Here is a 13,383-nt window from a genome sequence, read left to right on the forward strand (position 1 = left end):
GACCAATCAAAATAAACACTGGTTATCGATCTGTTTCAGAGGCTGTGGATCCAGGACAAAGACGGCAGCATGTTTGTAATAGACTCACTCCAAACCACCTCAGGAGGAAGAGGAAACAGAGAGAACATCAAAGAGCAGCATGTTTGTAATAGACTCACTCCAAACCACCTCAGGAGGAAGAGGAAACAGAGAGAACATCAAAGAGCAGCATGTTTGTAATAGACTCACTCCAAACCAGCTCAGGAGGAAGAGGAAACAGAGAGAACATCAAAGAGCAGCATGTTTGTAATAGACTCACACTTCAAACCACCTCAGGAGGAAGAGGAAACAGAGAGAACATCAAAGAGCAGCATGTTTGTAATAGACTCACTCCAAACCACTCAGGAGGAAGAGGAAACAGAGAGAAGATCAAAGAGCAGCATGTTTGTAATAGACTCACTCCAAACCAGCTCAGGAGGAAGAGGAAACAGAGAGAACATCAAAGAGCAGCATGTTTGTAATAGACTCACTCCAAACCAGCTCAGGAGGAAGAGGAAACAGAGAGAACATCAAAGAGCAGCATGTTTGTAATAGACTCACTCCAAACCAGCTCAGGAGGAAGAGGAAACAGAGAGAACATCAAAGAGCAGCATGTTTGTAATAGACTCACTCAAACCAGCTCAGGAGGAAGAGGAAACAGAGAGAACATCAAAGAGCAGCATGTTTGTAATAGACTCACACTTCAAACCACCTCAGGAGGAAGAGGAAACAGAGAGAACATCAAAGAGCAGCATGTTTGTAATAGACTCACACTTCAAACCACCTCAGGAGGAAGAGGAAACAGAGAGAACATCAAAGAGCAGCATGTTTGTAATAGACTCACTCCAAACCAGCTCAGGAGGAAGAGGAAACAGAGAGAACATCAAAGAGCAGCATGTTTGTAATAGACTCACTCCAAACCAGCTCAGGAGGAAGAGGAAACAGAGAGAACATCAAAGAGCAGCATGTTTGTAATAGACTCACTCCAAACCAGCTCAGGAGGAAGAGGAAACAGAGAGAACATCAAAGAGCAGCATGTTTGTAATAGACTCACTCCAAACCAGCTCAGGAGGAAGAGGAAACAGAGAGAACATCAAAGAGCAGCATGTTTGTAATAGACTCACTCCAAACCAGCTCAGGAGGAAGAGGAAACAGAGAGAACATCAAAGAGCAGCATGTTTGTAATAGACTCACTCCAAACCAGCTCAGGAGGAAGAGGAAACAGAGAGAACATCAAAGAGCAGCATGTTTGTAATAGACTCACTCCAAACCAGCTCAGGAGGAAGAGGAAACAGAGAGAACATCAAAGAGCAGCATGTTTGTAATAGACTCACTCCAAACCACCTCAGGAGGAAGAGGAAACAGAGAGAACATCAAAGAGCAGCATGTTTGTAATAGACTCACTCCAAACCAGCTCAGGAGGAAGAGGAAACAGAGAAACATCAAAGAGCAGCATGTTTGTAATAGACTCACACTTCAAACCACCTCAGGAGGAAGAGGAAACAGAGAGAACATCAAAGAGCAGCATGTTTGTAATAGACTCACACTTCAAACCACCTCAGGAGGAAGAGGAAACAGAGAGAACATCAAAGAGCAGCATGTTTGTAATAGACTCACTCCAAACCAGCTCAGGAGGAAGAGGAAACAGAGAGAAGATCAAAGAGCAGCATGTTTGTAATAGACTCACTCCAAACCAGCTCAGGAGGAAGAGGAAACAGAGAGAACATCAAAGAGCAGCATGTTTGTAATAGACTCACTCCAAACCACCTCAGGAGGAAGAGGAAACAGAGAGAACATCAAAGAGCAGCATGTTTGTAATAGACTCACTCCAAACCAGCTCAGGAGGAAGAGGAAACAGAGAGAACATCAAAGAGCAGCATGTTTGTAATAGACTCACTCCAAACCACCTCAGGAGGAAGAGGAAACAGAGAGAACATCAAAGAGCAGCATGTTTGTAATAGACTCACTCCAAACCAGCTCAGGAGGAAGAGGAAACAGAGAGAACATCAAAGAGCAGCATGTTTGTAATAGACTCACTCCAAACCAGCTCAGGAGGAAGAGGAAACAGAGAGAACATCAAAGAGCAGCATGTTTGTAATAGACTCACTCCAAACCAGCTCAGGAGGAAGAGGAAACAGAGAGAACATCAAAGAGCAGCATGTTTGTAATAGACTCACTCCAAACCACCTCAGGAGGAAGAGGAAACAGAGAGAACATCAAAGAGCAGCATGTTTGTAATAGACTCACTCCAAACCAGCTCAGGAGGAAGAGGAAACAGAGAGAACATCAAAGAGCAGCATGTTTGTAATAGACTCACTCCAAACCAGCTCAGGAGGAAGAGGAAACAGAGAGAACATCAAAGAGCAGCATGTTTGTAATAGACTCACTCCAAACCAGCTCAGGAGGAAGAGGAAACAGAGAGAACATCAAAGAGCAGCATGGGAAACAATAACATGTAGGCTGCTTGAGTCGGTCATGTTTGAAAAGTACAATAAATGGACAATACAATCTCGTATTTTATCTCATCGTAGGAATCTCTGGTTAGTCGGTGATAATGTTTTCGCATTTTCCAGGATATGAAGGTAACTTGAACCTCCCTTTTTGGATGATGAAATAACTATTTGGCTCAAAATTAAGTTTAACATTCCTCACAACTGAGGAAAGTTCTTTTAGTCTTCAGACAACTGAAATGTTTCTGGGATAGGTGTTTCGTTGGACAAGCTGAATGCTCCATTCAGCATTGCTGTGAGTGTTGTGTTAGGTGACTGATGGCAGTTCCGTGTCTAATTCAACATGGCGGATGCAGATATTATGCATGATCAATCTCCTGTAATGGTGTGTTGTTCTGTACTCCAAACGAGTCTTTTGATTTCCATCAGAATTGATGAATTAGGGCGGGAGGGAGAGAGGGAGGGGGTGGAGGGAGGGACGGAGCGGAGGGACCCAGGGGATTGAGCAGAGGGGCGGAGGGACCCCAGGGGGATTGAGCTTCAAGTGGGGGGAAGAAACGACAAAGAAAAAGCATTTGTACTAGTAAACAACTTGCCGGTGTTGTAGTCATTACAGCAAAATGTTTTAATCCAGTGTGTAATGGAAAACGAAAATGAGCGTTTCTTATTGGACAAGTTCAGATGGTCTGTCCCTGTTTCAGTCTGTTTTCTTCCATTTGCTTGCTAATGATTAGGACCCAGCTCTCATCTGCCTGGTTACTGTAACTATTCTCCCGACGCTGAGAGGAAAAGAAAGCCGAGGGTGTTCCTTGGAGGTTTGAGCTTGCATGGTGACAGTGTCCATGCAACGGTTCCCGTCTGTTTGCATCTCAAACTGCACCCTATTACCTTTAGAGTGCTCAAATTTCCCCCCACAGCCCTATGGGCCCTGGTCAAAAGCAGTACACTAAAACAGGGTATGGGGTGCCATTTGAGACACTCTGGTTTTCCTTTGAGGGCTGAATGACTCAGTGGTGACATGGGGACTGGGTGACATCAGAACTGGCAGCCTGGGAAGTGCTGAGTCAGATGACAACTTCACTCTAGGGATGGACATGAATAGAGTACTCGAATGGACGCCAAAGCTCGATCTCTAACCAGAGAGCACATTTTTTTCAAATAACGTTAAACTATTTGGTAGAATGTGCGTTGTGGCTGCCCAAACGAGCAAGTGAAGTTGTCTTGAAAACTACGTTCATTTGCTTTGAGTCTAGTATTCCATTTGTACATTTGCGTGGCACAACAAAAATAAACCAAGCATCATACCGTTCTTCTCCCTAAATTCCCTTTCCCCTTCATATCTCATTCACTCAATTGCGTTCTGACCGCACACACACAAGCTCCCATTAGGTCTACCCAAATAAATGCTCTTAAAAAACAGATCTAACTCATTGGGTACATAAGCTAGATTTCTTGCCAAACGACAACAGTTTTATCACAAATTCAAAATGGACAAGTCGATTGAAGTAGGAAAATATAAGTTCCAACAACATGCCGCAGTTTTGAGATAATTGCGTCCTGTCTATTTTCCTGCTTAAGCTACTTTTCAGACGGCCAGTGTCATTTAGCATTGGTTAGGCTATAACCCCCACACACATACATGCTCCCCACTCAAAATATGCAAAAAAACATCAATTGGCTAAAGACAAAGAGCGTATTTTCATCAGAATCATTAAGCCCAGGTCTACTCATCAAACTGATGTCGTGGCCATAATTCATGCAGTGTTCATCCATTTTGACAGTTCCAAAGAACAGGCAGAATAAACTAAATTGAACATCTGTGTATCTATTTAAAAAATAAAACATTTTGGTTTGTAACCCTGAAAATGTTTATTTCAACTTGCCAAATAGAGCCCCATTTCAAACGATCTCTCTTTGAGAACAGCTGTTCCAAGCAGATGAGCATCACTTCACATGGGCAACTTTTTTTATTTTATTTATAAAAATATTCGGTTCCATTTTATTCTGTTATATTACATGTTTGTTTTTTTACTATAAAATAGGTGTGTCGACTGTGATAAGGGCTCGGGAAATAAGAGCGTCTTTGTCTGCTAAATTAACACAACAAGGCTATGCAATTGCACAGCCATAGGCTTCTACAAGCAAGCACCACTGCTGAGGTTACTGCCTTGTTGAAGATTGTGTTCCACGATCCAAATTAACCAGTTGATATTACGGTTTTTAAAAAAGCATCTTAAATGGCACTTGCTTTATTGACTGAATTTACTGTATGTGAGGCAATTTAGTAATTATGATCTGTTATTTGTAATGGTTAACTCTTTACTTGACACAATATTATGACATGGTCACAACCCTGTCATAATATATCAACAACTGACATAAGTTGTCATAATATGGTCCTCCTAACACTGTAACACGGTCCTCCTAACACTGTAACACGGTCCTAACACTGTAACACGGTCCTAACACTGTAACACGGTCCTCCTAACACTGTAACACGGTCCTAACACTGTAACACGGTCCTCCTAACACTGTAACACGGTCCTCCTAACACTGTAACACGGTCCTCCTAACACTGTAACACGGTCCTCCTAACACTGTAACACGGTCCTCCTAACACTGTAACACGGTCCTCCTAACACTGTAACACGGTCCTCCTAACACTGTAACACGGTCCTCCTAACACTGTAACACGGTCCTCCTAACACTGTAACACGGTCCTCCTAACACTGTAACATGGTCCTCCTAACACTGTAACACGGTCCTCCTAACACTGTAACACGGTCCTCCTAACACTGTAACACGGTCCTCCTAACACTGTAACACGGTCCTAACACTGTAACATGGTCCTCCTAAAACTGTAACATGGTCCTCCTAACACTGTAACATGGTCCTCCTAACACTGTAACACGGTCCTCCTAAAACTGTAACACGGTCCTCCTAACACTGTAACATGGTCCTCCTAACACTGTAACACGGTCCTAACACTGTAACACGGTCCTCCTAACACTGTAACACGGTCCTCCTAACACTGTAACACGGTCCTCCTAACACTGTAACACGGTCCTCCTAACACTGTAACACGGTCCTCCTAACACTGTAACACGGTCCTCCTAACACTGTAACACGGTCCTCCTAACACTGTAACACGGCCCTCTTAACACTGTAACACGGTCCTCCTAACACTGTAACACGGTCCTCCTAACACTGTAACACGGTCCTCCTAACACTGTAACACGGTCCTCCTAACACTGTAACACGGTCCTCCTAACACTGTAACATGGTCCTCCTAACACTGTAACATGGTCCTCCTAACACTGTAACACGGTCCTCCTAACACTGTAACACGGTCCTCCTAACACTGTAACACGGCCCTCCTAACACTGTAACACGGTCCTCCTAACACTGTAACACGGTCCTCCTAACACTGTAACACGGTCCTCCTAACACTGTAACACGGTCCTCCTAACACTGTAACACGGTCCTCCTAACACTGTAACACGGCCCTCCTAACACTAACACGGTCCTCCTAACACTGTAACACGGTCCTCCTAACACTGTAACACGGTCCTCCTAACACTGTAACACGGTCCTCCTAACACTGTAACACGGTCCTCCTAACACTGTAACACGGTCCTCCTAACACTGTAACACGGTCCTCCTAACACTGTAACACGGTCCTCCTAACACTGTAACATGGTCCTCCTAAAACTGTAACACGGTCCTCCTAACACTGTAACACGGTCCTCCTAACACTGTAACACGGTCCTCCTAACACTGTAACACGGTCCTCCTAACACTGTAACACGGTCCTCCTAACACTGTAACACGGTCCTGCTAACACTGTAACATGGTCCTGCTAACACTGTAACATGGTCCTAACACTGTAACATGGTCCTAACACTGTAACACGGTCCTCCTAACACTGTAACACGGTCCTCCTAACACTGTAACACGGTCCTCCTAACACTGTAACACGGTCCTCCTAACACTGTAACACGGTCCTCCTAACACTGTAACACGGTCCTCCTAACACTGTAACACGGTCCTCCTAACACTGTGACACGGTCCTCCTAACACTGTAACATGGTCCTGCTAACACTGTAACATGGTCCTGCTAACACTGTAACATGGTCCTAACACTGTAACATGGTCCTAACACTGTAACACGGTCCTCCTAACACTGTAACACGGTCCTCCTAACACTGTAACACGGTCCTCCTAACACTGTAACATGGTCCTCCTAACACTGTAACATGGTCCTAACACTGTAACATGGTCCTCCTAACACTGTAACACGGTCCTCCTAACACTGTAACACGGTCCTCCTAACACTGTAACATGGTCCTCCTAATACTGTAACATGGTCCTAATACTAACATGGTCCTAACACTGTAACATGGTCCTCCTAATACTGTAACATGGTCCTCCTAACACTGTAACATGGTCCTCCTAACACTGTAACATGGTCCTCCTAACACTGTAACATGGTCCTCCTAACACTGTAACATGGTCCTCCTAACACTGTAACACGGTCCTCCTAACACTGTAACACGGTCCTCCTAACACTGTAACACGGTCCTCCTAACACTGTAACACGGTCCTCCTAACACTGTAACACGGTCCTCCTAACACTGTAACACGGTCCTCCTAACACTGTAACATGGTCCTAATACTGTAACACAGTCCTCCTAACACTGTAACACGGTCCTCCTAACACTGTAACACGGTCCTCCTAACACTGTAACACGGTCCTCCTAACACTGTAACACGGTCCTCCTAACACTGTAACACGGTCCTCCTAACACTGTAACACGGTCCTCCTAACACTGTAACACGGTCCTCCTAACACTGTAACATGGTCCTCCTAACACTGTAACAAGGTCCTCCTAACACTGTCCTCCTAACACTGTAACACGGTCCTCCTAACACTGTAACATGGTCCTCCTAACACTGTAACATGGTCCTAACACTGTAACATGGTCCTCCTAACACTGTAACACGGTCCTCCTAACACTGTAACACGGTCCTCCTAACACTGTAACATGGTCCTCCTAATACTGTAACATGGTCCTAATACTAACATGGTCCTAACACTGTAACATGGTCCTCCTAATACTGTAACATGGTCCTCCTAACACTGTAACATGGTCCTAATACTAACATGGTCCTCCTAACACTGTAACATGGTCCTCCTAACACTGTAACATGGTCCTCCTAACACTGTAACATGGTCCTCCTAACATTGTAACATGGTCCTCCTAACACTGTAACATGGTCCTCCTAACACTGTAACACGGTCCTCCTAACACTGTAACACGGTCCTCCTAACACTGTAACACGGTCCTCCTAACACTGTAACACGGTCCTCCTAACACTGTAACATGGTCCTCCTAACACTGTAACACGGTCCTCCTAACACTGTAACACGGCCCTCCTAACACTGTAACACGGCCCTCCTAACACTGTAACACGGTCCTCCTAACACTGTAACACGGTCCTCCTAACACTGTAACACGGTCCTCCTAACACTGTAACACGGTCCTCCTAACACTGTAACACGGTCCTCCTAACACTGTAACACGGTCCTCCTAACACTGTAACACGGTCCTCCTAACACTGTAACACGGTCCTCCTAACACTGTAACACGGTCCTCCTAACACTGTAACACGGTCCTCCTAACACTGTAACACGGTCCTCCTAACACTGTAACACGGTCCTCCTAACACTGTAACACGGTCCTCCTAACACTAACACGGTCCTCCTAACACTGTAACACGGTCCTCCTAACACTGTAACACGGTCCTCCTAACACTGTAACATGGTCCTGCTAACACTGTAACATGGTCCTAACACTGTAACATGGTCCTAACACTGTAACATGGTCCTAACACTGTAACATGGTCCTAACACTGTAACATGGTCCTAACACTGTAACACGGTCCTCCTAACACTGTAACACGGTCCTCCTAACACTGTAACACGGTCCTCCTAACACTGTAACATGGTCCTCCTAACACTGTAACATGGTCCTCCTAACACTGTAACACGGTCCTCCTAACACTGTAACATGGTCCTCCTAACACTGTAACATGGTCCTCCTAACACTGTAACATGGTCCTCTAACACTGTAACATGGTCCTCCTAACACTGTAACATGGTCCTCCTAACACTGTAACACGGTCCTCCTAACACTGTAACACGGTCCTCCTAACACTGTAACACGGTCCTCCTAACACTGTAACATGGTCCTAACACTGTAACATGGTCCTAACACTGTAACATGGTCCTCCTAACACTGTAACACGGTCCTCCTAACACTAACACGGTCCTCCTAACACTGTAACATGGTCCTCCTAATACTGTAACATGGTCCTAATACTAACATGGTCCTAACACTGTAACATGGTCCTCCTAATACTGTAACATGGTCCTCCTAACACTGTAACATGGTCCTAATACTAACATGGTCCTCCTAACACTGTAACATGGTCCTCCTAACACTGTAACATGGTCCTCCTAACACTGTAACATGGTCCTCCTAACACTGTAACATGGTCCTCCTAACACTAACATGGTCCTCCTAACACTGTAACACGGTCCTCCTAACACTGTAACACGGTCCTCCTAACACTGTAACACGGTCCTCCTAACACTGTAACATGGTCCTCCTAACACTGTAACACGGTCCTCCTAACACTGTAACATGGTCCTCCTAACACTGTAACATGGTCCTAACACTGTAACATGGTCCTCCTAACACTGTAACACGGTCCTCCTAACACTGTAACACGGTCCTCCTAACACTGTAACATGGTCCTCCTAATACTGTAACATGGTCCTAATACTAACATGGTCCTCCTAATACTGTAACATGGTCCTCCTAACACTGTAACATGGTCCTAATACTAACATGGTCCTAATACTGTAACATGGTCCTCCTAACACTGTAACATGGTCCTCCTAACACTGTAACATGGTCCTCCTAACACTGTAACATGGTCCTCCTAACACTGTAACACGGTCCTCCTAACACTGTAACACGGTCCTCCTAACACTGTAACACGGTCCTCCTAACACTGTAACACGGTCCTCCTAACACTGTAACACGGTCCTCCTAACACTGTAACACGGTCCTCCTAACACTGTAACACGGTCCTCCTAACACTGTAACACGGTCCTCCTAACACTGTAACACGGTCCTCCTAACACTGTAACACGGTCCTCCTAACACTGTAACATGGTCCTCCTAACACTGTAACACGGTCCTCCTAATACTGTAACATGGTCCTAATACTGTAACACAGTCCTCCTAACACTGTAACACGGTCCTCCTAACACTGTAACACGGTCCTCCTAACACTGTAACACGGTCCTCCTAACACTGTAACATGGTCCTCCTAACACTGTAACACGGTCCTCCTAACACTGTCCTCCTAACACTGTAACACGGTCCTCCTAACACTGTAACATGGTCCTCCTAACACTGTAACATGGTCCTAACACTGTAACATGGTCCTCCTAACACTGTAACACGGTCCTCCTAACACTGTAACACGGTCCTCCTAATACTGTAACATGGTCCTAATACTAACATGGTCCTAACACTGTAACATGGTCCTCCTAATACTGTAACATGGTCCTCCTAACACTGTAACATGGTCCTAATACTAACATGGTCCTCCTAACACTGTAACATGGTCCTCCTAACACTGTAACATGGTCCTCCTAACACTGTAACATGGTCCTCCTAACACTGTAACACGGTCCTCCTAATACTGTAACATGGTCCTCCTAACACTGTAACACAGTCCTCCTAACACTGTAACACGGTCCTCCTAACACTGTAACACGGTCCTCCTAACACTGTAACACGGTCCTCCTAACACTGTAACACGGTCCTCCTAACACTGTAACACGGTCCTCCTAACACTGTAACACGGTCCTCCTAACACTGTAACATGGTCCTCCTAACACTGTAACATGGTCCTAATACTGTAACACAGTCCTCCTAACACTGTAACACGGTCCTCCTAACACTGTAACATGGTCCTCCTAACACTGTAACACGGTCCTCCTAACACTGTAACACGGTCCTCCTAACACTGTAACACGGTCCTCCTAATACTGTAACATGGTCCTAATACTGTAACACAGTCCTCCTAACACTGTAACACGGTCCTCCTAACACTGTAACACGGTCCTCCTAACACTGTAACACGGTCCTCCTAACACTGTAACACGGTCCTCCTAACACTGTAACACGGTCCTCCTAACACTGTAACACGGTCCTCCTAACACTGTAACACGGTCCTCCTAACACTAACACGGTCCTCCTAACACTGTAACACGGTCCTCCTAATACTGTAACATGGTCCTAATACTAACATGGTCCTAACACTGTAACATGGTCCTCCTAATACTGTAACATGGTCCTCCTAACACTGTAACATGGTCCTAATACTAACATGGTCCTCCTAACACTGTAACATGGTCCTCCTAACACTGTAACATGGTCCTCCTAACACTGTAACATGGTCCTCCTAACACTGTAACACGGTCCTCCTAACACTGTAACACGGTCCTCCTAACACTGTAACACGGTCCTCCTAACACTGTAACACGGTCCTCCTAACACTGTAACACGGTCCTCCTAACACTGTAACACGGTCCTCCTAACACTGTAACACGGTCCTCCTAACACTGTAACACGGTCCTCCTAACACTGTAACACGGTCCTCCTAACACTGTAACACGGTCCTCCTAACACTGTAACATGGTCCTCCTAACACTGTAACATGGTCCTCCTAACACTGTAACACGGTCCTCCTAATACTGTAACATGGTCCTAATACTGTAACACAGTCCTCCTAACACTGTAACACGGTCCTCCTAACACTGTAACACGGTCCTCCTAACACTGTAACATGGTCCTCCTAACACTGTAACACGGTCCTCCTAACACTGTAACACGGTCCTCCTAATACTGTAACATGGTCCTAATACTGTAACACAGTCCTCCTAACACTGTAACACGGTCCTCCTAACACTGTAACACGGTCCTCCTAACACTGTAACATGGTCCTCCTAACACTGTAACATGGTCCTCCTAACACTGTAACACGGTCCTCCTAATACTGTAACATGGTCCTAATACTGTAACACAGTCCTCCTAACACTGTAACACGGTCCTCCTAACACTGTAACACGGTCCTCCCAATACTGTAACATGGTCCTAATACTGTAACACAGTCCTCCTAACACTGTAACACCGTCCTCCTAACACTGTAACACGGTCCTCCTAACACTGTAACACGGTCCTCCTAACACTGTAACACGGTCCTCCTAACACTGTAACACGGTCCTCCTAACACTGTAACACGGTCCTCCTAACACTGTAACACGGTCCTCCTAACACTGTAACACGGTCCTCCTAACACTGTAACACGGTCCTCCTAACACTGTAACACGGTCCTAACACTGTAACACGGTCCTCCTAACACTGTAACACGGTCCTCCTAACACTGTAACACGGTCCTCCTAACACTGTAACACGGTCCTCCTAACACTGTAACACGGTCCTCCTAACACTGTAACATGGTCCTCCTAACACTGTAACACGGTCCTCCTAATACTGTAACATGGTCCTAATACGTTAATACCGTCCTCCTAACACTGTAACACGGTCCTCCTAACACTGTAACACGGTCCTCCTAACACTGTAACACGGTCCTCCTAACACTGTAACACGGTCCTCCTAACACTGTAACACGGTCCTCCTAACACTGTAACACGGTCCTCCTAACACTGTAACACGGTCCTCCTAACACTGTAACACGGTCCTCCTAACACTGTAACACGGTCCTCCTAACACTGTAACACGGTCCTCCTAACACTGTAACACGGTCCTAACACTGTAACACGGTCCTAACACTGTAACACGGTCCTAACACTGTAACACGGTCCTAACACTGTAACACGGTCCTAACACTGTAATAACACTGTAACACAGTCCTAATACTGTAACATGGTCCTAACACTGTAACACGGTCCTAACACTGTAACACGGTCCTAACACTGTAACATGGTCCTAACACTGTAACACGGTCCTAACACTGTAACACGGTCCTCCTAACACTGTAACATGGTCCTCCTAACACTGTAACACGGTCCTAACACTGTAACACGGTCCTAACACTGTAACATGGTCCTAACACTGTAACATGGTCCTAACACTGTAACATGGTCCTCCTAACACTGTAACATGGTCCTAACACTGTAACATGGTCCTAACACTGTAACATGGTCCTAACACTGTAACATGGTCCTCCTAACACTGTAACACGGTCCTAACACTGTAACACGGTCCTAACACTGTAACACGGTCCTAACACTGTAACACGGTCCTAACACTGTAACACGGTCCTAACACTGTAACACGGTCCTAACACTGTAACATGGTCCTAACACTGTAAATAAGGGCATGTACAGTGCCATCAGAAAGTATTCACCAACCTTGAATTTCTCATTTTGTTGTGTAAGACTGAATATAAAATCAATTAAAATTGAGGGTTTTTTGGTCACCAGCCTACACACAATACCTCATGTCAAAATGGAATTATGTTTTTATTTTATTTTAATTAATTTTATTTTTTTACCGATGAATAAAAACATCAAAAGCTGAAATGTCTTCAGTCAATAAGTATTCAACCCCTTTGTTATGGCAAGCCTACATACGTTCAGAAGTAAAAATGTGCTTATCAAGTTAAACAAGTTAAATGACTGTGATAGGAGAAAACTGAGGACGGATCAACAACATTGTAGTTACTTCACAATACTAACCTACAGTAATTGACAGAGTGAAAAGCAGGAAGCCTGTACAGAATACAAATACTCCAAAACATACATCCTGTT

General features: G+C 44.9%; 1 protein-coding gene and 1 long non-coding RNA gene across 22 annotated transcripts in view; both read right to left on the bottom strand.

Annotated features, from left to right (window-relative positions):
- The window catches only part of LOC118402551 (disco-interacting protein 2 homolog C-like), a 259,141-nt gene that overhangs the window by 53,973 nt on the left and 191,785 nt on the right, over positions 1-13,383 (bottom strand). The window lies entirely within an intron of this gene.
- Positions 2-3,783, bottom strand: LOC127911041 (uncharacterized). Of its 3 annotated transcripts, none has more exons than XR_008077441.1 (5): positions 2,206-3,783; positions 1,786-2,135; positions 1,576-1,645; positions 803-1,432; positions 2-238 (listed from the first exon to the last, which is right to left on the bottom strand). It is a non-coding gene; the product is annotated as an uncharacterized LOC127911041 (long non-coding RNA). The 3 variants fall into 3 exon arrangements; XR_008077439.1 differs by lacking the exon at positions 2-238 and adding an exon at positions 421-589; XR_008077440.1 differs by lacking the exons at positions 2-238; positions 1,576-1,645 and adding an exon at positions 421-589.

This window comes from Oncorhynchus keta, chromosome 23 (genome assembly GCF_023373465.1).
Source record: "Oncorhynchus keta strain PuntledgeMale-10-30-2019 chromosome 23, Oket_V2, whole genome shotgun sequence".
Classification (NCBI taxonomy): domain Eukaryota; kingdom Metazoa; phylum Chordata; class Actinopteri; order Salmoniformes; family Salmonidae; genus Oncorhynchus; species Oncorhynchus keta.